The sequence below is a fragment of the Pongo abelii genome, chromosome 1 (assembly GCF_028885655.2).
Source record: "Pongo abelii isolate AG06213 chromosome 1, NHGRI_mPonAbe1-v2.0_pri, whole genome shotgun sequence".
NCBI classification, from domain to species: Eukaryota; Metazoa; Chordata; class Mammalia; order Primates; family Hominidae; genus Pongo; species Pongo abelii.
In genome coordinates, this window is record NC_071985.2 from 78,119,710 (window position 1) to 78,145,305 (window position 25,596).

The 25,596-nt window shown below is 39.3% G+C and overlaps 1 protein-coding gene across 15 annotated transcripts in view; it reads right to left on the reverse strand.

Moving 5' to 3' along the window:
- The window catches only part of DNM3 (dynamin 3), a 577,169-nt gene that overhangs the window by 469,304 nt on the left and 82,269 nt on the right, over window positions 1-25,596 (reverse strand). The window lies entirely within an intron of this gene.

Below are 25,596 nucleotides of genomic sequence, written 5' to 3' on the forward strand. Positions count from 1 at the left end.
AGCCTCAGCATTCCTTCACAGCAACACAAATGGACTAAGACAGGAATATTCAAGCACATGCCTATCACAAGTTCACAATTACCTTATCTTCCAGCCAACAGCAAATAAGCAGAGAAAGGATGCCTGTCAATCAGCATTAGCTTAGCACAACTCCCCAGTCTCCCCAAATACCACACGACACCCAAATAGACATTGTCATAAAGCTATCATATCTCCCATGTTCTTCCAAAGGCCCACTTATCTTCCAAAAAAGTTGATTGCTTTCCAGTAAGTGCCCTTCTCTCCCTCCCTTTTCCCTATTAGGATAGTATATAAGTCCCAAATTCTAACCACCCCTTTGAGTCACATTTTTTCTGTGAACTCTAGTACATACATGAATAAAAATATCTTTTCTCTTGCTAAACTGTCTTTTCTCAGTTTCATTTGCAGGCCCCAGAAAACTGAACTAAGAGAGCAGAGAAAAAGTTTTTCCTCCCCAACAAATGTTTCCTAACAATATGGTCTTTGAAATGCACAAAGAAATTTTAAAATGTAAATCAGAATATGTTGGTCCTTGTCTTAAAACTCTTGAGAGACTTCCATTGCAATTAGAATAAAATTAAAACTGCAGATCCTGCAAGATCTTCCCCTCCCTGTCTCTCCAGCTGTGCAAGGCACCACACTCCTACATTCTCACTATGATCCAGGCATGTTGGTCTTCTTTAGTTTCCTACAGCATGCTAAACTGCCTTACCGTGGGATTCCTGCACTTACCAAATCCTCCTGTTTAGAACATTCTCTCCCACTTCCCACATGTATCACTGCTAATCCTTAGAATCTTACCTGAAATGCCACCTCCTTAGAAAGTCCTTTTGATCACCCTATATGAAGTAGGTTATCCAACATCTCACTGCCAATCCCCATTGTTCCCAATCTTAGCCTCTTGTCTCTTGTTTCAGAGTGAGATAAAAATAAAAATCATTTTAGGGAGACACTTTTCAGTAATTTTCAAACCAAAAAAAAAGAAAAAACCTCTTAGACTACCAACTCAACTTCTACCTGTTCATCCTCTGCTTCTACAGTCAACTTCCTCCATTTCCCCCATTTCCTCATTGTTGAATGAGGATATATAATGAATTTAAAATTTTTGAAATAACATCTCATAATTACTTGCTAAACAAGATTTTTAAGAAGTTGGCTTCAATAACAAAGTGTGAACTGCAAAAATCCATTTTATGAAATTCTCCTTTGTGAAACATTTGAATTTGTCATCTTACTGGATTTAACACTTTTTCCAATGGTTAATTCTTCTGTTTCTGAACTCTTTACTATCCATGCATTTATATAACTGTGCTATATATTATCTATACAATAGTCTCTTAAATGAAACCCTATGAACCAAAAATGCAAATAATTGGTTTCTCTAATTTTGCATCATTCTTTTCCTGGAAAAAAAAATGCAATGATGTAGGATACTCTCATAGAGGATTAAAACTTTAATATAGGCCAGGCACAGTAGCTCATACCTGTGATCCCAACACTTTGGGAGGCTGAAGCAGTAGGATCACTTGAGCCCAGGAGTTCTAGATCAGCCTGGGCAACACAGCGAGGTCCTTTCACAAATAATAATTATTTAAAAAAATCAGTCAGGCATGGTGATGTGTTCCCACGGTTCCAGCTACTTGAGAGGCTGAAGCAGGAGGATCACCTGAGCCCAGAAGGTCAAGGCTTCAGTGAGACGTGATTGTGCCACTGCATTCTAGCCTGGGTGACAGAGTGAGACCCTGCCTCAAAAAAAAAAAAAAAAAACCACCAAAAAAAAAGAAAATAAAAAAAAAACACTTTAATATAAACTCACACCAAGACAATTTATTTCCAATATTGTACAATAATAAGTGATTATTGGACCAACATTCCTTAGGCACTATAGAATACGATATCATTTGAAAATTAACAAAAATTTAATTGTATTTTAAATAAGGAATTGAGGCTGGGCATGGTGGCTCACGCCTGTAATCCCAGCACTTTGGGAAGCCAAGGCAGGTGGGTCGCTGAGCTCAGGAGTTTGATACCAGCCTGTGCCGCATGGTGAAACCCTGTCTCTACTGAAAATACAGAAAATTAGCTGGGCATGATGGCACACGCTTATGGTCCCAGCCACTGGTGGGGTGGTGGGAGGATAGCTTGAGCCTGGGAAGCAGAGGTTGCAGTGAGCTGAGATCCTGCCACTATACTCCAGCCTGGGTGACAGAGTGAGACCCCATCTATAAATAAATAAATAAATAAATAAATAAATAAATAAATAAATAAATAAATTGTTTAAAAGTTGGTAAAATACGGCCTCTGAGCTAAATCCAACCCAATCTGACATCTGTTTTGGTACAGTCTCTAAACTAAGAATGGTTTTTATTGTTTCAAATGGCTGAAAAAAATTTTAAGAATAGTATTTCCTGGCATGTGAAGACTGTATGCAATTCAAATATCAGAGACCATTAAGTTTATTGGAACAAAGCCACACCCATTCATTTATATATTGTCTGTGGTTGCTTTCACAGTACAACAGCAGAGTTGAGCAGCTACAACAGAGACAGTATGTCCTGCAAAGCCTAAAATATCTGGCCCTTTACAGAAAGAGATTGCTGACCCCTGTTTCAAACAACTTTTTTTTTCTTAAAATATACTTTATTGAATTTATTCTTTCAAAAATCAATAATACATTCATAGGGGAAATGATTACTCCCTGTCAGCCAGACTAGTAATCAGCCAAGACTCTAATCCTCACCCATTACATACACAAATGTTGATAAAAAGAGTCAAACTATAAAAAGTTTGAAGATATTTATTCTGAGCTAAATAAGAGTGACCAATGGCCATGACACAGCCCTCAGGAGATCCTGAAGACATGTGCCCAAGGTGGTCAGTCTACCACATTCTTTATACAATTTCAGGACATAAGACATCAGTTAATACATATCATATATAGATTGGTTTGGTCCAGAAAAATGAGACAATTGGAAGCAGGGGGCTTCCAGGTCATAGGTAGATTCAAAGATTTCCCCACTGGCAAATGATTGAAAGAGTTAAGTTATTGTCTAAAAACTTAGAATTAATAGAAAGGAATGTCTGGGTTAAGGTAAGAGTTGTGGAGATCAAGGTTTTATCATGTAAATGAAGCCTCCAGATAGCAGGTTTTAGAGATAATAGATTGTAAATATTTCGTATCAGAGTTAAAGAATCTGTTCTATTGGTAATTCCAAAACGGAGGGGGGTATAATGAGGCATGACTACCCTACCCCTCCCCGTCATGTCCTGAACTAGTTTCTCAGGTTAACTTTGGAATGTCCTTGGCCAAGAAGAGGGGTCTATTCAAAAGGTTGGTGGGCTTAGAATTTTGTTTTTGGTTGACAAAACAAGAATTTCCTATGCTACAGGCCACACTAGTCTCCCTGCTTTTCCTCAGTAAGCCAGGCATATGTCCATCTTAGGGCTTTGCACTGGCTTTTTCTTTTTTTCTTTTCTTTCTTTTTTTTTTTTGAGACAGTGTTTCACTCTGTTGCTCAGGCTGAGTACAGTGGCAGGATCACAGCTCACTGCAGCCTCAACCACTCAGGCTCAAGTGATCCCCTGACCTCAGCTTCCTGAATAGCTGGGACTACAGATGCATGCCACCTCACCTGGCTAATTTTTGACTGTTTGTAGAGATGAAGTCTTACTATGTTGCCCAGGCTAGTCTCAAACCTCCTGAACACAAGCAGTCCTCCTGTCTCAGCTTCCCAAAGTGCTGGGATTGCAGGCATGAGCCACTGCACCCAGCCTTGCACTGGCTCTTGCTTCTGCCTGGAATACTCTTCCTCAAGATAGCCACTTAGATCACCCTTTCAGCTCCAGGAAGACTTTGTGACATACAAAAACTCCATAAAACTGCAATCCAGTACTCCCAGTTCCCTTACCCTAAACTTTTTGCCTTCCATAGCGTTTAACACTATCTAAAATACTACCTAATTTACTTATTTAGTTTTGTTTATTGTGTGTCTTGCCCCATAAATTCAAAATTGCCCACTTCATTCAATATGTGTCTGGTACATAGAAGCTCCCAATAAATATTTGTGAAATGAATGAATAAATGAATGAAATTTTCAATTAACATCTAATATTTACCTATTATTTCCCTTTGCACTGGTGTCACTTACATTCTTTTATTCCTTTGAGGCTGTGTTAGTTTAAATGCATGTATTAGTTTTGCATATGCTTGTTTCCTTACATAAAAGTTTGCTGTATATCTCTACAACTTTCATTTCAGCGACTTATAACTAGGACTTAACATATGGTTCCTTGGAATAGGCTTAACTCTGTGCCAGTATCTCAGAGAGCAATAACTGAGGTCCAGACTCCAAGCAGAAAAACAGTATCAGATCCCTTATTCCATTAAAAAAAAAAAAAAAAATCAAGTGAGCAGCACCTAAAAACATTCTGGACCTAAGACATCAAATATCTTTCCCCAACAGCTTGCTCAATAAATACCCAAGCCACCTTTGCTAAGTCCACTCTGTACTAGTCTTGTGAATCATTTACCTAGCCATCCTCAATTCAAACATATGAACAAAAAATACAAACAGATTTTTATAACCAAAAATGCAAAGAAGTCACCATTCAATATAAAAAATAGCAAAATATAAACGTTAGTATGTCATCCTTAATCACAAACCCCCTTATGCAAAAAATGTGCATGGGTTTATATGTATTAATATCTGAGTGTTTTCCTTTAACCACAGAAATTCAGTTTTATTATATACATATTACAAGTCACTGCTGTTAGGCATAATTAGAAAATGATAGCACTGACATAGAAATGGGAAATATGTGTGGCTTGGTTAGGGGTTAATTCAATAAATTCACTTTCTTTCCTAATTAATATGTGGGGAAAACAATGAACCCATAAAGTAGGGATACTATGGACAAGGATATTAAGCTTTACACACTGGTCTCTGCCTTTGAGAAGCAAACATCCTATCAGGATGAACACAAATATACCAGTCAATAGCACACCTAGATGGACTCTACGGGAGACATCTCAGTTCAGAAGCGAGGCAGCACAAAGAGGAAGAGGGCTGACTTTTCCTGAGGCGGAATATTCTCCAGGCCTGACTTCTAAACATTCACCTCTACTATTCTTCCTCACTCTACAGTTGCAGTATCTATACCTTCCTCAGTCATATTATTTCTTCATATCACTCCTGTGGGTAACTCTGCTATTATAGTATCCAGGAAGCATTTAAGGATTTGGCTAAGCATTAAAAGGGTTATATTGTAGTGTCCAACAGGTGAGAATAAACACCCAAGCCACCTTTGCTAAATCCACTCTGTATTTGTCTTGTAAATTTTTTTCCTAGCCATCCTCAGTTTGAACATATGCTCACTGTACCTGTTGGACACTATAGCATAACCTGCTTAGTGTAAGCACTTTGTCGTATGTGTAGCTTTGTTTATCCTTCAGAAACCTAAAAAAATGCAGCTTTCACATGAGGAAAAGTAATCAATAAACATTTGTTAAGTATGTGTTCTTCATGAGTTTTTTTTATGAGTACTCAAGTTTAATTATCTCAATAGCACAGATACAAAATAATTTAAAATTTTATTTTAAAGCAAACAATTTAGACAATAATAAACAATTGAGACCATTTTTAAAGATTACACCTACATTGTAAATCAAAATAAGCCAGTATCATATTTAAATATATTTATGTTTATTCTGAATTCTGCACTAGTACATGATCAATGAAATGCCTACATGGTGTCTAATATAAATATTGGTAGACACGTACACAGAAAAATAAAAATATTAAAATAGTACAATGATGAAAAGTCAGGTATATCATATACATATCAAGAAAAAGAGTTTTGATGGGGAATGAGAGGAACAAGGGCAAATGGACATTTAAAATGGAAATTGGCCCCCTCTCCCTCTCCCTCTCCCTCCTTCGGTCTCCCTCTCCTTCTTTTTTCAGTATCCCTCTATTGCCAAAGCTGGACTGTACTGCGGTGATCTCCGCTCGCTGCAACCTCCCTGCTTCGGGCTCCTGTGATTCTCTTGCCTCAGCCTGCCGAGTGCCTGGGATTGCAGGCGCGCGCCGCCACGCCTGACTGGTTTTTGTGTTTTTGGTGGAGACGGGGTTTCGCCCTGTTGACCGGGCTGGTCTCCAGCTCCTGGCCTCCAGTGATCTGCCCACCTCGGCCTCCCGAGGTGCTGGGATTGCAGATGGAGTCTCGCTCACTCAGTGCTCAATGTTGCTCAGGCTGGAGTGCAGTGGCGTGATCTCGGCTCGCTACAACCTTCACCTCCCAACCGCCTGCCTTGGCCTCCTAAAGTGCTAAGACTACAGCCTCTGCCCCGCCGCCACCCCGTCTAGGAAGTGAGGAGCGTCTCTGCCTGGCCACCCATCGTCTGGGATGTGAGGAGCCCCTCTGCCTGGCCGCCCCCTCTGGGAAGTGAGGAGCGCCTCTGCCCAGCCGCCATCCCGTATAGGAAGTGAGGAGCCTCTCTGCCCGGCAGCCCATCGTCTGGGATGTGAGGAGAGCCTCTGCCCGGCCGCCCCGTCTGGGAAGTGAGGAGCGCCTCTGCCCGGTCGCTCAGTCTGGGAGGTGAGGAGCACCTATGCCCAGCCGCCCCGTCTGGGAGGTGAGGAGCACCTCTGCCCGGCCGCCACCCCGTCTGGGAGGAAGTGAGGAGCGCCTCTGCCCGGCCGCCCCGTCTGGGAAGTGAGGAGCGCCTCTGCCCGGCCGCCCCGTCTGGGAAGTGAGGAGTGCCTCTACCCGGCCCGCCCCGTCTGGGAGGAAGTGAGGAGCATCTCTGCCCGGCCGCCCCACCTGGGAAGTGAGGAGCGCCTCTACCTGGCCGCCCATGGTCTGGGATGTGAGGAGCGCCTCTGCCCGGCCGCCCCATCTGGGAGGTGAGGAGCGCCTCTGCCCGGCCGCCCCATCTGGGAAGTGAGGAGCGCCTCTGCCCGGCCGCCCTGTCTGGGAGGTGAGGAGCGCCTCTGCCCAGCCGCCCTGTCTGGAGGTGTACCCAACAGCTCGGAAGAGACAGCGACCATCGGGAGCGGGCAATGAGGACGATGGCGGTTTTGTTGAAAAGAAGGGGGGGAAGTGTGGGAAAAAAAAAAAGGAGAGATCAGATTGTTGCTGTGTCTGTGTAGAAAGAGGTGGGCATAGGAGACTCCATTTTGTTCTGACTAGGAGAAATTATTCTGCCTTAGGATGCTGTTGATCTATGGCCTTTCCCCCAGCCCCGTGCTCTCTGAAACATGTGCTGTGTCAACTCAGGGTTAAATGGATTAAGGGCGGTGCAAGAAGTGCTTTGTTAAACAGATGCTTGAAGGCAGCATGCTCTTTAAGAGTCATCACCACTCCCTAATCTCAAGTACCCAGGGACACAAACACTGCAGAAGGCCGCAGGGACCTCTGCCTAGGAAAACCAGAGACCTTTGTTCATGTGTTTTATCTCCTGACTTTCTCTCCACTATCATCCTATGACCCTCCCATATCCCCGTCTCCGAGAAACACCCAAGAATGATCAATAAATACTTAATTAAAAAAAAAAAAAGAAAACTAGTAAAGAGGAAAAGGTCCAATATTTGGAAAAACAGCAGGTTTAGAGGAAGTACATAGAATCTAAGAACAAATGATGTTTATTTTGTTAGACTCGCATGTAATTTTGTACTTCCCTGATTTTGCTTTATCTTTGTTAATGCTATAATTAAAAACACATTTGGGTAAAAAAAAAAAAAAAGAAAAAAGAAAAAAAGCTTTAGCAGGGGTGGCAAACCACAGCCCACAGGCCAAACTAGCCTGCCACCTTTTATAAATAAAGTTTAAAAAAAAAAAATAAAATGGAAATTGTAGTTGATATGCCTTAGATTAAAGACTCTTCCAAGAACAGAGACTCTCAAGTTGCTTTCAACATGCCTTACAGAGATACATTCTTTCTAAGTCCAACTTTTTATAGTGCTTGTAAAGAATTGCATCACCCCAAATTGCAATGTAATGTAACAGTAAAAACTGAAGCTAACTGAGGGAAACAATCCCATCCAGTGTGTTAATTATGCAGAGGTTAAAAAAAACTCAGGTCTCTTTAAATATTAGCCAAGATGAGAGTAACAGGAAAACAACTGAAACATGGTCTGCAAGACACAAACTGGCAACCTCTTTGTTGTGCAGCACACTGTAGGCATTCAAAATCCATTAATGAAGAGATGAATGAATAAATGAATGCAAAAACTTAAAGATAAAAATGTATGAAACAAACACACTTTGGGAAAATAATGAGAAAAAAATTCCACCAGGTTTTCAGGAGACTGTTAATATTAAACTAACACAATTATTTGAAAAGTACCACCTAGAGTGAGTACAAAACCATCTTATAAATCAGCAGAGTAACCCAATTATCGTCTGTTCTTATGCTGTTCAGACACCCTAACAACCAACTTCTTAAACTCACTGATCATATCATTCAGCAATAAATGAAATAACCTGTCCTTCTCTGCGTGGTCAGTGACTACTGATCAATAAGAGTGTCATGGGGAGGAAGACAGGCTGTAGCAGCAGGAAAGATAAAAAATGACCTCTGAGGAAGGGAAGACAGAGACAATGCCTTCCAGACTACTCCAACTCATCTAACAAATGCAAATACCAGGGCATCTGTGATCTGGTTAGAGGGCATCTGTGATTCTGTTGTTAGAGGCCCAAGGGGAAGCAATAAGAGTAAGAAGGCGTAGGTAAGTAACAATTATTATCAACTATAGACCCAGGCATGATATAAAACAAGTCTATTCATTTTCTTACTTTAAAAAAAAATTATACTTCTTCCTCTCAGATTTAAACAGATATTAACAACTCTACAGTTTGTCTTTTAGTTCTCTTCAATATCAATTATTTCAAGACAATCTATTTTTTCTGAATGGGAATGAGGAAGGGAATAGAAAAAAGAAAAGTCCTAAAACTAAGGAACTTGTCTTTCTTCCATCCAATCTCTTTTAGCAGACATTAATTCTGGAGTAGACATTACATGGACCAAAGGGAACTAAGTTCAGAGAACTATAGCTGTTGGTTTGGAAACTCAAGGCAGCTACAAACCTCAATATCTCCTCCAAAAATAGACAAGAGACAAATAAACCTAAAATACAACAAATGATCAACAATTCAAAAATCACTTTAACATCACAATCATGAGTGGTAATTCTACTGAAATATATTATTTCTTCATTTACTTCAAAGAGAAATATAATACCTTTGATTTAGTAATTTCCCTGCTAAATGGAAATGTATGTGGTGTTAGAAGGCAGTGATCTAACTGTGAAGAAATAAAATTTGGGTCAGTTGCTTTTCTCAACATTTTGAGAATTGAGCGAAAATTGCTCTCAATATTGGAAGGTACATAATTGACTACTAGAAATTTTGTCTATTAATAAATGTGTAACCAATGCTTAAGCCAAGGAAAAAAAGTAACAAAAGAAAGTGGGTTAAAAATAAGTTTTGGGATGTTGTCAGTAAGGAAAAAAAAGGAAGAAAAAATTAACATAACCAGCAATTCACAGTGGTATCCCAATAACCAAGCATAAAATAAAGATAAGTTGAATTTATTAAGCTATGCAAATATTAAAAGAACAGCGACCTGAAAAAACACAATCAAATAAGATTTAAAGTAGGTCTGAATGACAGTCCCAGAGAGCACCAACTACCTTTTTTTCTCCTCAAAAACAAGGCTTATAAGATTTCAGAAAGTGAACTATTTTGACCTCTCAATGAAATAGGTTACAAATGTGGGAATATTTGGACCAAGTCCAACAATATATGTATGATGTATCTGCATCTCTCTCCATTTAATAAGCATGTTTTTCCAACTGGGACCTTTGGAGGTTCATTTATTTATTACATTGTGTCCAATATTCAAGGAAAACTATTACAAAGCATCCGCCCAAAAGGTAAATACCTTTGAACCCTTCTATTCCAGTGATCCTCAAACTTTTTAGAAAATTCAACATTCTCATTATCCAACTCCTCCACCAAATATATTTTAATTTATTTTGATAGTTACATTTTCCAGATTTAAAATTATGTGCTTGAGAACTGTCTGACATTCCATGGGGCCAATGGAAATTCCTTGGCTTATCAGAAATCAAGGAGGAGATGCTGAGCTCCAAAGGACAAGTGTATATGCACCACTTGTTTGTACAGGGATTTCAGTAGGATAGTTTTTATCTCTGTTTATGCCTGGAAGGTGGGTTAGTTATGTAACGAAAAAAAAACCTTGATGTTATTAGAATTTCAACCTCTGATAGTGAAAGGTCTTGAAACACCACAGCCAGGGGTGCTGGTGTCTGAGCTAGATGCCCTGGTAGCAAGAGAACACAGTTCAACATTGAATAAGTGCCTGGTTATGTGCTTAGACTTCTATACAGATGCTGTGACTGAACATTTAGAAGATTATAAAAAGAACGATTGCTCATTTCAAGAAAAAAAAAAACTCTACTAAAAGGAAGAAGGAAAGGTATCTAGAGAAAGAAAACAATAGTGAGAGAATTTGATGAAACCGTTGAGAATGTTTCTCAAAATGTGATTCAAAGACCAACAGCTTTAGAAGCAACTGATACTAGTCCTTGAAAATGCAGATCTGGCTGGGCATGGTGGCTCATACCTGTAATCCCAGCACTTTAGGAGGCTTGCTGGGATTGAAGCAGGAGGATTGCTTAAGCCCAGGAGTTTGAGACCAGCCTGGGCAACATGCTGAAACCCCATCTCTGTACAAAAAATAGAAAAATTAGCCAAATGTGGTGGCACACCCCTGTGGTCCCAGCTACTCTGGAGTCTGAGGTAGGATAATAGGTTGAGCCTGGGAGGTCAAGGTTGCAGTGAGCCATGATGGCGCCACTCCACTCCAGCCTGAGTGACAGAGTGAGACCGTGTCTCAAATAAATAAATAAGTAAATAAAGCAGGTCTCTGGGCCCTACCTCAGACTTCATGAATCAAACCCCTGAAGGGTGATGTCCAGGAGTCTGCATCTTTAAGAAGCCCACCCAGTGTATCTTGTGCACATTAAAATTTAAGAATAACAATATTGAAGAGATTTTAACCATGAATCTGTAACCTGCACTTTAGCAGCAATAGGGAACCAGCAGTGAAGCAGAACAAGGTCAAAGCTGTAGTTTAAGAAGGAATGTTTTCAGAAGCACATTTATTACCATAAGGTTAATTTGTTACAATGGAAAAAAAAGAAAACGTAAATCCTTTGCAAAAGCAGATTATCTTATTCTAAAATATCAATTTGAATTAAATTGATATTCAAATGTAAAACAAAGCGAGAAATGTAGTTTTAAATGTTTTCAATGTTGTTACTCAAAACAAGATTTGAATGTTTTTGCTATGTATCAGTCTAATTTATGAAACTAGAGAACAAGTGCTTGACATTGTACAGAAATCAAGACTTAAAGTCTAACTAATCTATAAACATCTTTAAAATATCTCTTCTGTGAAAAGTTGACATTGTTCTCATATTAGTGACTCCTGAGTATTGTTATAGGAAGCCATCTCTTCCCTTTTGCTCAGTCTGCCTAGACTCACAGTGCTCTAAGGCTGCTCTAAACACGACCCCCATTGTGGAGCCCCTCTCCCAGAATGTGGTGATTCACCACCTTCTCAAGCCTTTCTGCAGCATCTCAGACCTGCTGCCTGAACTTTGTGTCTCCGCATTACCTCGTTGCTTACTTGGTGCCTCCAAACAAGTTTTCTGATTTCTGTTACTGGGTATCTTTCTTTATTAAAATAATTATTTATAGCAATTCCAACCAAGGATCCCAAATACTGAATACTGATAATTATCTAATAAATTCCAAGTCATGTAAAAATTTTAAAACATGGACACCCTTTACATTATGTAATAGATACAATATAAAAGTGGTAAATTAAATGAATAATACATTTAACATCCATGAAAGGAAGAAATAGCAAGAAAACCTTCCACAATAGAAAGAATACTTCTGTAATTTAAAGTTACCCTTAACTTATTTACTTTGTGATTTCTTATTTTAGTATCTTCCTTTCTTATACTAGTGTCATTGAAATAAAGCAGAGTAAACAATATAGCAGCATTTAGAGAGATATTTTAACAGAAAAATTATCCAGGAGACAAAACCATTTGTCCTTAACCTTGACCCAGAGACTTTACTATTATAACCCACCAATAGTAACTTACTTTCTTTTTTTTTTTTTTTTTTTTTTGAGACAGAGTCTCACTCTGTCACCTAGGCTGGAGTGTAGTGGTATGATCTTGGCTCACTGCAACCTCTGCCTCCTGGGTTCAAGCGAGTCTCCTGCCTCAGCCTCCTAAGTAGCTGTATGCACCACTACGCCCGGCTGTTTCGTGTTTTTAGTGGAGACGGGGTTTCACCATGTTGGCCAGGCTGGTCTCGAACTTCTGACCTCAAGTAATTTGCCTGCCTTGGCCTCCCAAAGTGCTGGGATTATAGGCATGACCCATCGCACCCAGCCTACGGTAACTTTTAATGCAAAGAGTGACTTGTATTCTGGTGTCTTAAAAAGAAACACCTTCTTCAGGGGGCATATCAAATTCCAAATGGATCGTTTCTTAAATTACTGTAATATGTTAAATGTGCTCAGTAGTTCTTCAAATTACCCTCAGGCACATTTGCTTTCTTAGTTTGACACATGGCTTAACCAGTACACAGTAAGATCAGGTATTGAGAAAGGAGGAATTAGCGGTGTACTGGTAAATGCTTAACAACTGGCTCCCTAGGAGCAAAAAAAAAAAAGTTTTGGTTTGTAGCATTTGCCAATTTCTGAAGTGTAAATACTCCAAACATGACTAATTTCTAGCTACCATCATGATGTCACTGAACATGGACATGGGAAGAGAGGCACACAATCAGATCTTAGGAGCTGGCATAAGCCAGTTTCAACATGGCCCTGGAGGAAGCCACAACGCACTGAAACCATCCCATTGTCTTACAAAGACCCTCTCCTGCTCCCTTGCTCATGACACTGCAGTCATCACCCAAGACCTCATCAATGTTTTGTCCATCTCTTGTCCTCCCAAGCCACACCTTCAGAAATGTCCCTCTCTGAAACCAAATTACTTGACCTAGCACTTAAAATTTTTACCTTTATTAATAAAAAAGAAGCCGTGATTTTCCTCACCTTTCTCACAATACTATGTGATTTCTTGGAATGCTTTTCTGTACTAAGTACTAAATGTCCTATAACAAATTATACTGAATAAGGCTTAGGGCCTCTAATTTTTTGGCTCGGTTTGGCAACTAATACAGCAGCAGATGGAGACAAGCAGTTAAATATTACTAAATAGGCATTGTGTTGAAAATTAGATAGTAATTCTGAATTAACCAAATAATATTTAATATTTATATATTTATTCTCCTTTACATTAAAAATATACTATAAAATATACAATATATTCTGCAAATATAAAAGCAAGCAGTAGGAGTTTTCTCTTTTTAAAATGCAATATTAGCAGTATCATACAGATACGAGTAAAAATCCCCACTCCTACCAACAGTGTGGCTTTGGATAAATTGCTTAGGTCTCTTTTTCTAAAATGGATCTCTTATTCTAAATGGAAATCATAATATCTATCTCAGAAGATTTTTTAAGGATTAAATGAAAATAGCATCAAAATGTGCAGTGCTGATAATGCTGATTATGCTCAAAAAATGGTAGCTACTCATCATTTTAGTTTCCTACATAGTATCTGTCCTGAGCCTGCCAATCTCTTTATAAGACTTTCTAGGGTTATGACAAAGTCACTGCATTGGACACTCAGTATCCACATGGTTTTGAAAAGTCCCTGAGTGTCCTGACATCCCACACCTCTGGACCCAGGTGCCACCACATCCCCAGGTCTAACCTTGCCTAAGCTCTTACCACAGCTGCTAGCTCTGAAGCCCTGAGTCAAAGACATACCCTTTGTAAAAAGCAAGGCTAGTAGCGCTCCTTAATTGGAAAGAGAGACTAAAATGCATCGCTGGGCTTTTAAGAATTGCAAAAGCTAATAGAAGAAAGTAAAAGAGAAGCAGAGGGAGAGTTACTAACTTATTCTATGATGACTAGTATAGCTTTGATTCAATAACTTGACAATAATAAATAAATGTATTAGAGACAATGAAATGTAAATAACATAAATTAGTGGAATTACTTCAACAGTAAAATAAAAGTATTCATTGCTATAATCAAGTATATCTTAGGAATGCAAGGATGCTTAAATAAGAAATCTATAAATGTAAGGGTAAACATGTCAAAGAGTATTTTAAGTGATCATCTCAATAGATGCCAAAATGGCACTCAAGAAAATTACACACCTGTTTGTTATGGTTTAAAATCTTTTTAAAATCTAAAATAAAATAATTCCTCACCAGGACAAATGAACAGTAAGTAATAAATGCATAGTTTAACACAAAAGGCATTTTCATCACAACTAGGAGAAAGGCATAGTTCTGAAGTCCTAGCCAATAGTAATAAAACTCTGAAGAGGAATGAGAGACAGAACTAATGGAAATGAGAAGAGAAAATGATTACTATCAGCAAATACCTTATCTTCTACTTCCTGGAGAGAATAAAGTCAGTAAATGAAGAATCCCTTAACTCTCTACCGCTAGAAGTACAGACATAACCACAGCTGCCCACATTTTCCTTTTTCCATTTGGTTGCAATAGAGGAGGTGTCCTCCCATCCTCCTTGTATATAAAGGAATTATCCTAGCTCGCTCTCCAATATCTCAATCACACTATCCTTTGTTTTACTTACAGTCAGTGGCCCCCACTTTCAGGTGCTAATCCTTCTATTATGTTCCCTTTCATCATCCCTGGCTCACAAGACCCTCCCCAATCAGCTTTCTTACTGTTTCAGCAACAGTAGCTCTTTATCCCATTTCCTACCACCCCTTCTCACTCATCCACCTCCAGCCCTGCTCGCCTCCTTGCTAAACTTCAAACACACAAGCCGCGCCCATCTACAACCTTCTAACTTACCTCCGCCTACATAAATATCAGCGTGGCTTGAACACTCACTTTCTTTATCACCTAACATTCTGTGTATTTGTTTTGTTCATTGTTGGTTTCTCTCCACCTAGAATGTAAGCCCCGTGATGACAGTAATATTTGCCTGGCACCTAGTAATCATTCAATAAATATTTGTTGAATAAATGAATGAATCAAAAGGAAATCATACTTACATTATGTCCCCGTTAATATCTGAAGGCACAAGCAAACTGCATGAGCAGTGAACACACACCCCAGATTGCTTCTTTCCCCCATTTTATTAGCCCACCGTCAACCCAAGTCTACGGTCACATGATATTTCTCTATGAACAAGTTCACTTAGGATGAAAATAAATTAGCCCAGTTTTCAGCTGACACCAGCCAGAGTGGAGTGCTGTAATGCAAAAACCCCATTTTGAGGTACCTGAAAGACTGTAGACAGAAAGTCTTCCCTGAAGAAACAATTTCTAGTCTACTTTGCCTGAAAAGTGAGGTGCTATGTGTACTATGATCCTCACTGATTAACAGGAAAGAAAGAAAGAATGTCAAGGACTTAGAAGACACGAGGCAAAAAGGTATGGGAAAGAAGCACGTTAGACCTTCTTGAAGGAGCTCAATATGTAAGAATATTTTCCCATGTCTATACTCACGAAAAGGTCCCCACTGCAAAGAAACTTATTAATATTCTAGTCAATGTCTCTTTTCTCAGCCATTCTGGTATTTGCATGATGAGTATTTACTGAATAAATTAAGAAGTGCAAATGAAATGGCTGTATAACTAAAATACCCAAGAGAATAAATTTAAAATGTTTTAATCTACCAAATGTAGAATGAGATGGTTAATTAAAAAGTTTAAAATGCCACGGCTTTTAAGATCAGCAATAAGGTGTTTGAAAATATAACTGTAAAATAACCTACTAAAACTACAAGAACAATAAAAAATAAAGATGAATACCCTATCTAGAAAAGCATGAACACTATATAAAACCATCAAAAACTTTAATAGGATGCCTGAAGTGAGGGAAGGGAAAAATTTTTTTACTAAGAAATACAAAGAAAAAGGTTGGGGGTGGGTGGGCAGTGCAGTGGCTCATGCCTGTAATCCCCGCAATTTGAGAAGCCAAGGCAGGTAAATTGTTTTGGGAAGATCACTTGAGCCCAGGAGTTCAAGACCAGCCTGAGCAACATAGCAAGACCCCATCTCTACAAAAAAAAATTTAAAAATTAGACTTGCATGGTGGTGCATGCCTGTAGTCCTAGCTATTTGGGAGGTGGAGGCAGAAGGATCGCTTTAGCTGAGGAGTTGGAGGTTACACAGAGCAATGATCATGCCACTGCACTCCAGCCTGGGTAACAGAGTGAGACCCTATCTCAAAAATGAGGAAAGAAGGAAAGAAGGAAAGAAAGAGAGAAAGAGAGAGGAAGGAAGGGAGGAAGGGAGGGAGGGAGGGAGGAAGGGAGGAATGGAGGGAGGGTGGGGGAGGGGGAGAGGGAGAGGGAGGGAGGGAGGGAGGAAGGAAGGAAGGAAGGAAGGAAAAGATACAGTATGTTCCTTGGATTGAAAAATAAATAAATATTTTTAAGGTATCAGTTATTCCCTAGTAAATCTATTGGTTTAAAATAATTCTAGTGGCAATAGTTTCATCTTTACAAAATTTTTCTGGATTTTTTCACACAATTATAATAGAACCCCTAAATTTAAAAACAGTAATGGGAGAGGACTACAGCCCTGCCAGGTGAGATATTTAAAGCAAATTATAAACCCACAAAAGTAAAACACTGTGGAATTGGTACAATAAAACAGAAAGATATTCAGAAATAGATGGTAGTAGTTACCACACTGTAATATAAGATAAAGGGAATTGGGAAAAAAATTGTTTCAGCATACATGAAAACAAATTTCAGATAAAGTAAAAAACTGTTTAAAATTTTTTACCTATGAAAGTGAAGAGCACTGTGCTAAATATTTACTTTTTAAAAATCTAAATCTACAGATTTCACAACTATAATGAGTAAAACTTCTATATATTTAAAATAATAAATCCAGAATATAAATAACCGGAAGTACAGAAACTTTGTCCTAATCACTTTTATATCCTCAGGGCCACAAACAGTGCCTGCTGCATTGTAGAGTTACAAATAATTTACTTTTTTCAAATGACAGGACTTGAGTCTATCCTTTGAATCAAACTTAATACAGATTTTATAACATTATAAAAATGGTTAAAAATATCTATGATTTCTCCAGATATCAGCTGGGATTGTGACAGGGATTGCGTTGAATTTGTAGATCAGTTTTTAAGGTATTGCCATCTTAACATTGTTACATCTTCCAATCATTGATCATGGAATGTTTTTCCAAATATTTAGATCTTCTCTAATTTCTTTCAACAATAATTTACAGTTTTCATAGCATAAGTTTTTCATTTCTTTTGTTAAATTGATTCCTAAGTGGTACACTCTTTTGGTTATACAGATGAGGGCTTCCTATGTTGCCCAGGCTGTTCTCTAACGCCTGGTCTTACCTTCTTATGTGCCAGGACAACAGGCATGAGCCACCACACCTCCCCCTAAGCGGTATATTCTTTTTGATGCTATTATAAACTGAAAATGTGGCCAGACTATGAAAATGTGGCCAGACCACTCTTTTAAGAGGATCCCCAATGCTGTTTACCCTCACTGGGCGGGACCTCCCAACTGGGGTCTTCCGCCACCTCAGCTGGTGTTTTCTGGCCAACAGAGACTTGAAACTTCCCTGGGATGGAGCTCCTAGAGGGAGGGCCAGGCTGCCATCTTTGCTGTTTGGGCAACTTAGCCATTCAGCCTTCGGGCTTTGGAGAATCCAAGCTGACTAGGGGTGGAAGAGGTCCCCCAGCACAGCATAGCTGTTCTCCAAAAATGTGGCCAGACTGCTTTTTTAAGCAGGTCCCCAGTCCCCTTCCTCCTTACTGGGCAGGACCTCCCAACCAGGGTCTCAAGCCATCCTCACCAGTGCTCTGTTTGGGTGACTTTGCTGTTCCAGCCTTCAAACTTTGGAAAGTCCAAGACAACCAGGGACTGAAGGGACCCCCAGCACAGCCTACAAAAACATAGCCAGACTGCTTTTTTAAGTGTGTCCCCAATCCTGTTCCTCACCACCAGGTGCGACTTCCTAACCAGGGTCTCTAGCTATCCCCACTGGTGTTCTCTGGCTGACACAGGTTTTAAATCACCCTGGGACAGAGCTCCCAGAGGGAAAGTCAGGCTGCCATCTTTGCTGTTTGAGCAACATAACCATTCCAGCCTTCAGGCTTTGGAGTGTCCGAGGCAACCGGGGGCTAAAGCAGATGCCCCAGCAGAGCACAGCTGCTCATGAAAACATAGCCAGACTGCTTTTCTAAGCAGATCTCCAATCCCATTCTTCCTTCCTGGAAGGGACCTCCCAACCAGGGCCTCCAGCCACCTCCTACAGTGTTTGGGCTGGCAACAGGTCTGTAACTCCCTGGGACGGAGCTCCCAGAGAGGGGGGCAGGCCGCCATCATGGCTGTTTTGTAGCCTTCACTGGTGATACCTCCAGGTACTAGAAAATTCAAGGTGACTAGGGACCAGAGCAGGCACCAAGCATACCACAACAGCTCTATGAAAAAGCAGCCAGACTGTTAGATGGGTGCCCATTCCCATATCTCCTCACTGGGAAGGTCCTCCAGCCACCCCACGCCAGAGCTATCAAGCCAGTAGCAGCTTGGCAATCCCCTGGACAAAGCCTCCAGGAGCAACTAAAAGCCTCTCTGCCACTGCCTCTGCAGTGGAACTACCCTTGCTACCCTCAGACTAATGAAGAAGCAAAGATCGTAAGTGCCTTATTCACACCTCCAACAAGCTGCAGTTGACCTAAGGAGGAAGGCCAGACTGTCTCACATGGGTCCCACACACCCTCCACTGCTCATCACCAGACAGGGAACCCCTAGTTTGGGCCCATAGCACAGACCCTCTACCCTGGGCTGATTGTACTAAGCGATTGCTGACCTGCATCTCTCTGGGGTGGAGCCCCCAGGAGCCAAGCAAAAGACCCTTGGCCACAATCACTACTAAGGTCCCTTCCTCCACTGCCTCCAAGTGGAGGAGGGAACACAAGTACTGAGATCACACCAGAATGGCAGTGAGCAGCCCAGGAATGCCAAGCCACAATCTATAGCCAGCACTCAAGAGGGAGAGGAACCCACCCTTTCAGAGTGTTGAGAGGGAACAGAGCTGCAACTGTGAGGAAATATAGGGGAGCCACATAACTGAGCAAAAGTCTACCAACTGATTAATTAGCCTAAGTGCCACCTACTGGATCACACCCCAAAGCTTCAACACCAAAAATACCTCACTAACATACCCCACCCTGAAGCCAGAGATAAGAAGTCAGCTTCAAAGAAAGACCCTGCACAAAGCCTTGGCTTGGTGAAAACATCCAGAAAAGAAGTCTATCAACTGTATTCAATCTACACTGCAGTTAAAGGAACACTCACATGCAGAGATGAGAAAGAACCAAAGCAAGAACTCCAGTAACTCAAATGGCCAGAGTATTATATGTCCTCCAAACAATCACACCAGTTTTCCAACATGAGTTCTTAACCAGGCTAAGCTGGCTGAAATGTCAGAAATAGAATTCAGAATATGGACAGGAACAAAGATCATTGAGATTCAGGAGGATGGCAAAACCCAATCCAAGGAAACTAAGAATTACAATAAAGGACAATATAGCCAGCTCCCTCCAAGTTCCTGCAAAAGACATTATCTTGTTCTTTTTTAAGGCCGTATAGTATTCCATGGTGTATATGTACTACACTTTTTTTAATCGAATCTGTCATTGGTGGGCATTTAGGTAGATTTCATGTCTGCTATTGTGAATAGTGCTACAATGAACATTCACGTGTGTGTCTTTACGGAGGCTATATTGCCCTTGGCAAACTAACGCAGGAACAGAAAACCAAATATTGCATTTTCTCACTTACAAGTGGGAGCTAAATGATGATAATTTTTTAACACAAAGAAGGAAACAATAGACACTGGGGTCTACCTGAGGGTGGAGAGTGGGAAGAGAGAGAGGAACAGAAAAGATAACTATTGAGCATTGGGCTTACTGGACTTAAGACCTGGATGATGAAATAATCTGTACCACAAACCCCCATGACATGGGTTTATTTATGTGACAAACCTTCACATACACCCCCAAACCTAAAATAAAAGTTAAAAAATACAACTGATTGTTGTGTATTGATAGTGTGTCCTGAAATCTTGCTAACATAGTTTAGTACTTCTAACAGTTTTTTAGTGGACTCTTTAAGTTTTTCTATACATGTGATCACATCATCTTCAAATAGAGATAATTTTACATCTTCCTTTCCAGGGTAGATGCCTTTTATTTCTTTCTTTCCCCAGCTGTCATGGTTAGAACCTACCGTACAATGTTGAATAAGAGTGACAAGAGCAGACATCCTTGTATTATTACTGATTTTAGACAGAAAGCATCCAGTCTGTCACCATTAAGTATGATGTTAGCTATGTGGTTTTCATATATGCCCTTTATCAGGTTGAGGAAGTTCCTTCCCCTTTATTTACTAAGAGTTTTATCATGAATGCATGTTAGATTTTGTCAAATACTTTTTCTGAATCTATTGAGGTAATTCTGTGATTTTTTTTTTCATCCCACTGATATGATTTTCAGATGTTAAACCAATCTTACATTCCTGGGATAAAACAAGCTGATTCTAAAATTCATATTGAACTTCAAGGGACCCAGGATAGCCAAAACAATCCTGAAAAAAAACAAAGTAGAAAGACTCACAATTCTCAATTTTGAAACTTACCACAAAGCAAGGGTAATTAAGAGAGTATGCTGTTGGCCCAAGGATAGACATAAATATCAGTCAAATAGAACTGAGAGTCCCAAAATAAACCTGTATTTCTCTGGTCAACAGATTTTTGACAAAGGTGCCAAGATCCTACAGTGAGGAAAGAATAGTCTTTTCAACAAATTGTGCTGGGACTAGTGGACATCCACATGCAGAAAATAAAGTTGGACACTTAGTGCATAAAATTATTAACTCAAAATGGATCAAAGCACAAACAAATGGAAAAACATCCCATGCTCATGGATTGGAAGAATCAATATGGTTAAAATGACTATACTGCCCAAAGCAATCTACAGATTCTATGCAATTCCTATCAAATTACCAACATCATCTTTCACAGAATTAGAAAAAACAATACTAAAATTAATAGGGAACCAAAAGAGAGCCCAAATAGCCAAAGCAATCCTAAGCAAAAAGAACAAAGCCAGAGGCATCACATTATCCAACTTCAAACTACTCTGTACTAAACTATACAAGGCTATAGTAACCAAAACAGCATGGTACTTGTATGAAAACAGACACATAGATCAATGTAAAAGAACAGAGAACTCAGAAGTAAAGCCACATATTTTCAACCAACATGTCTTCCACAAAGTCAACAAAAACAACGAGGAAAGAACATCCTATTCAATAAATGGTGTTGGGAAAACTGCCTAACCATATGCAGAAGAATATAACTGGACCCCTATCTCTCACCATATACAAAAATTAACTCATGATGGATTAAAGACTTAAATGTAAGTCCTCAAACTATAAAAATTCTAGAAGAAAACCTAGGAAAAACTCCAGACATCAGCCTAGGAAAAAACTTCTCACTAAGACCCCAAAAGCAATGCAACAAAAACAAAAATAGACAAAAGGGACTTAACTAAACTAAAGACATTATGCACTGCAAAAGAAATTACCAACAGAGTAAACAGACAATCTACAAGATGAGAGAAAATTTTTGCAAACTATGCATCCAATAAAGGACTAATATCCAGAATCTATAAGGACTTTAAACAAATCAACAAGAAAAAAACAAATAACCCCATTAAAAAGTGGGCAAAGGCCGGGCGCAGTGGCTCACACCTGTAATCCCAGCACTTTGGGAGGCCAAGGCAGGCGGATCATGAAGTCAGAAGATCAAGACCATCCATGGTGAAACCCCGTCTCTACTAAAAATACAAAAAAAAATTAGCCGGGTGTGGTGGCGGGTACCTGCAATCCCAGCTACTCGGGAGGCTGAGGCAGGAGAATGGCATGAACCCAAGAGGCGGAGCTTGCAGTGAGCTAAGATCGCACCACTGCACTCCAGCCTGGGCGACAGAGCAAGACTCTGTCTCAAAAATTAAAAAAAATAAAAAAATTTTTTAAAAAGTGGGCAAAGGGCTGGGCATGGTGGATCATGCCTGTAATCCCAACACTTTGGGAGACCAAGGTGGGTGGATCACCTGAGGTCAGGAGTTCAAGACCAGTCTGGCCAACATGGTGAAACCCCGTCTCTACTAAAAATACAAAAAATTAGCTGAGCGTGGTGGTGAGCACCTGTAATCCCAGCTACTCAGGAGGCTGAGGCAAGAGAATCACTTGAACCCAGGAGGCAGAGGTTGCAGCGAGCTGAGATCCTGCCACTGCACTCCAGCCTAGGAAAGAAGAGCAAGACTCCATCTCAAAAAGAAAAAAAAAAAAAAAGTGGGCAAAGGACGGGAACAGACAATTCTCAAAAGAAGACATAAAAGCAGCCAACAAACAGAAGAAAAAAATATTCAACATCATTAATCATCAGAGAAATACAGATCGAAACTACAATAAGATATCATCTCATAGCAGTCAGAATGGCTATTGATATGGTTAGGCTTTGTGTCCCCACCCAAATCTCATCTTGAATTGTAATCCCCATAATCTTCACAATCCCCACATGTCAAGGGAGAGACCAGGTGGAGGTAATTAATGAGGGGCAGTTTCCCCCATGCTGTTCTCATGATAGTAAGTGAGTTCTCATGAGATCTGATAGTTTTAAGGGGCTCCTCCCCTTTGCTTGGCTCTTCTCCTTCCTGCCACCTTGTGAAGAAGGTGTCTTGCTTCCCCTTTGCCTTCCACCATGATTGTAAGTTTCCTGAGACCTCCCCAGCCATGCTGAACTGTAAGTCAATGAAACCTCTTTCTTTTATAAAATACCCAGTCTTGGGCAGTTCTTCATAGCAGTGTGAAAATAGACTAACACAGCTATTATTAAAAAGTCAAAAATAACACATGAGGGCAGGGCTGCAGAGAAAAGGGAACACTTATAAACTATTGGTGGGAATGTAAATTAGTTCAAGCCCTATGAAAAACAGTATAGAGAATTCTCAAAGGACTAAAAATAGAACTACCATTTGACCCAGCAATCCCACTACTGGGTAGCTACCCAAAGGAAAATAAATTATTATTTCAAAAACATACCTATATTTGTAAGTTTACTGCAGCACTATTCACAACAGCAAAATCATGGAATCAGCCTAAGCCCACCAATGGTTGACTGGATAAAGAAAACAGGGGACACATACACCATGGAATACTATGCAGCCATAAAAAATAATGAAATCATGACCTTCACAGCAACATGGACTGAGCTGGAGGCCATTATTCTAAGAGAAATAACAGAAATAGGAAATAAAATACCACACATTCACACTTACAAGTGTGAACTAAACAGTAGGTAAACATGGACATAAAGATGGGAAAAACAGACGCAAAGAACTCCAAAAGGGAGAAGAGTGGAAGAGGGGTGAAGGTTGAAATTCTACCTATTGGGGACTGCATTTACTATTTGGGTGATAGTTTCACTAGAAACCCAAACCTCAGCATTACACATTATGCAATATAACAAACATGTACCTATCCCCAAATCTAAAATGAAATATAAAATTTAAAAATTAGTAACTTTAAAAAATGGATCAAAGACCTAAGTGTAAGATCAAAGCTATAAATCTCCTAGAAGAAAACATAGAATAAACTTTTATAACCTTGGTTTTGGCAAAGGATTCTTAGATATATACAAAAATAATGAGATATGAAAGAAAAAGTAGATAAATTGGACTTCATCAAAATAAAAAATCTTGTGCTTCAAAGGACACTGCCAAGAAAATGAAAAGGGCCTATAAAATAGAAAAAAAAAATACAAATCAAATATCTGATATGGGACTTGTATTTAATATATATCTGTTACAATTCAGTAATACAAAGGCAAATAACCAAATTTAAAACTGGGCAAAGGAAATGAATACACATTTATCTAAATAATATATACAAATGATCATTAAGCACATGAAAAGATGCTCAGTATCCTTAGTCATTAGGAAAATGCAAGTCAAAACCACAATGAGATATCACTTCTTACCCACAAGGGTTAGAAAGGATATAGAAAAACTGTAACTTTCATACACTGCTGGTAGGAATGTAAAATGGGGCAGCTGCTTTGAAAACAGTCTGTCAGTTCCTTAAACAATTAAACATAGAGTTACTACATGGCCCAGAAGTTATACTCAGGTATATTTCTAAGAGAAATGAAAACACATGTCCACACAGAAACATGTACATGAATGTTTATAGCAACATTATTCATAATAACCAAAGGGTGGAAACAACTCAAATGCTGCTCAGTTAATGAATGGACAAACAAAATGTGATCTATCCAGACAATGGAATAGTATTAGGCCATAAAAAGAAATGAAGTTCTAATACATGCTACAACATGGATGAACCTTGAAAAGATTATGCCAAGCAAGAAAAGCCTGTTACAAAAGACCACATATTAAATGATTCTATTCATATGACATGTCCAGAATAGGGAAATCCATAGAGACAGAACATAGGTTAGTAGTGCCTAGGCTGGAGTGGTGGGGAAAGGTGTTATGAAAAGAGGTGATAGCAGAAACATACAGGCTTTCTTTTGGGAGTGATCAAACAGTTCTAAAGCTGATTGTGGAGATGGTTGCACATATCTGTGAAAAGACTAAAATCTATTCAACTGTTAACTTCTATTGGTCAAGTTATATGGTATGTAAACTGTACCTTTAACAAGCTATTAAAAATATTTGCAATTTATGATCGATGATTTTTATGAGGTGCTTCAGTCTTAAGCATTCAAAGAAATTGATAGGAAAATTAGTAAAATCCCCAAAAAGAAATGGGGAAAAAGAAAAATGGCCAATTCACAAGACAAGAAATACAAATGGCAAATAAACATGAAAAAAAAAAATTCAACATCATCAGTTGCTGAAATAAAATGAAAATAAAAACAAAGCATCATTTACCTATCAAATTATCATGGTGTAAGAGAGAGAAGCAAGCATAGCACAGTGTAAATATAGATATGCACATACACATCCATACAGATATTATATGGTTGTTGAATTTTATAAGTTAATCCCCAAGTGCACGTGCATGCACACATACACACACACACACACAAAGCATACCAAAGGAGTATTAGTGGTTGTGCTGTACTGTAAAATTATATAGATGGATTACAATGAGCAATAAAAAAATTTTTTAAGTAGGTATTTTAAAAAATCTATGAAAATAACCCCTTTAATGTAATCAAAGGAATGAAAAGAGCAATGAAGAAGGCAGCATTCTGGAGAGAAATGTGGGCAGCTGCCCACGGTGGGGAAATCACAAAAACGTTTCTATTGGTACAATCCCACACCTATG